This window comes from Megalopta genalis, unplaced genomic scaffold (genome assembly GCF_051020955.1).
Source record: "Megalopta genalis isolate 19385.01 unplaced genomic scaffold, iyMegGena1_principal scaffold0628, whole genome shotgun sequence".
Lineage (NCBI taxonomy): Eukaryota > Metazoa > Arthropoda > Insecta > Hymenoptera > Halictidae > Megalopta > Megalopta genalis.
In genome coordinates this window covers 65001-67174 of record NW_027476697.1, presented here as the reverse complement: position 1 = coordinate 67174, position 2174 = coordinate 65001, and positions in this window count along the sequence as shown.

Genomic DNA, 2174 nt, shown 5'->3' with positions numbered 1-2174 from the left:
GTTTCTACATAGGGATTAAGCATTTAGAACGAAATCTAATGTCAGAAAATGGCACTTTACTCTTGACATTTTTCGGTTTTTTCAATTTTCTGGGAAATCCTATCATTAGATTTTTTTAAAAATACGATATTCTTGCTTAACTAACGTTTTTACATAGGGATTAAGCATTTAGAACGAAACCTAATGTAGGAAAATGGTACTTTACTCTTGATCGGTACGTTGGGACTTTGAAAATATTCGGGCGTTCCAATCGCTCGTCTGTTGCATCATAGCGCGTCTCGGCGCAATCGACCGATTCGCTCGATCCATTATTTTCGATTTACGGCTAAAATAAATTTTTCTAATTTTTTTCAATAACATATTCCTGCTTAAATAACTTTTTTACATAGGGATTAAGCATTTAGAACGATACATTGTTTAAAATAAGGGCACTTTACTCTTGACATTTTACGGTTTTTTCAATTTTCTGAAAAATCCTATCATTAGATTTTTTTAAAAATACGATATTCTTGCTTAACTAACGTTTCTACATAGGGATTAAGCATTTAGAACGAAATCTAATGTCAGAAAATGGCACTTTACTCTTGACATTTTTCGGTTTTTTCAATTTTCTGGAAAATCCTATCATTAGATTTTTTTAAAAATACGATATTCTTGCTTAACTAACGTTTTTACATAGGGATTAAGCATTTAGAACGAAATCTAATGTAGGAAAATGGTACTTTACTCTTGATCGGTACGTTGGGACTTTGAAAATATTCGGGCGTTCCAATCGCTCGTCTGTTGCATCATAGCGCGTCTCGGCGCAATCGACCGATTCGCTCGATCCATTATTTTCGATTTACGGCTAAAATAAATTTTTCTAATTTTTTTCAATAACATATTCCTGCTTAAATAACTTTTTTACATAGGGATTAAGCATTTAGAACGATACATTGTTTAAAATAAGGGCACTTTACTCTTGACATTTTACGGTTTTTTCAATTTTCTGAAAAATCCTATCATTAGATTTTTTTAAAAATACGATATTCTTGCTTAACTAACGTTTCTACATAGGGATTAAGCATTTAGAACGAAATCTAATGTCAGAAAATGGCACTTTACTCTTGACATTTTTCGGTTTTTTCAATTTTCTGGAAAATCCTATCATTAGATTTTTTTAAAAATACGATATTCTTGCTTAACTAACGTTTTTACATAGGGATTAAGCATTTAGAACGAAATCTAATGTAGGAAAATGGTACTTTACTCTTGATCGGTACGTTGGGACTTTGAAAATATTCGGGCGTTCCAATCGCTCGTCTGTTGCATCATAGCGCGTCTCGGCGCAATCGACCGATTCGCTCGATCCATTATTTTCGATTTACGGCTAAAATAAATTTTTCTAATTTTTTTCAATAACATATTCCTGCTTAAATAACTTTTTTACATAGGGATTAAGCATTTAGAACGATACATTGTTTAAAGTAAGGGCACTTTACTCTTGACATTTTACGGTTTTTTCAATTTTCTGAAAAATCCTATCATTAGATTTTTTTAAAAATACGATATTCTTGCTTAACTAACGTTTCTACATAGGGATTAAGCATTTAGAACGAAATCTAATGTCAGAAAATGGCACTTTACTCTTGACATTTTTCGGTTTTTTCAATTTTCTGGGAAATCCTATCATTAGATTTTTTTAAAAATACGATATTCTTGCTTAACTAACGTTTTTACATAGGGATTAAGCATTTAGAACGAAACCTAATGTAGGAAAATGGTACTTTACTCTTGATCGGTACGTTGGGACTTTGAAAATATTCGGGCGTACGCGGCGCGCTCGGCGCTTCGAACAGCTCCGGTGTCCCCATTATTTTCGATTTACGGCTAAAATAAATTTTTCTAATTTTTTTCAATAACATATTCCTGCTAAAATAACTTTTTTACATAGGGATTAAGCATTTAGAACGATACATTGTTTAAAATAAGGGCACTTTACTCTTGACATTTTACGGTTTTTTCAATTTTCTGAAAAATCCTATCATTAGATTTTTTTAAAAATACGATATTCTTGCTTAACTAACGTTTCTACATAGGGATTAAGCATTTAGAACGAAATCTAATGTCAGAAAATGGCACTTTACTCTTGACATTTTTCGGTTTTTTCAATTTTCTGGAAAATCCTATCATTA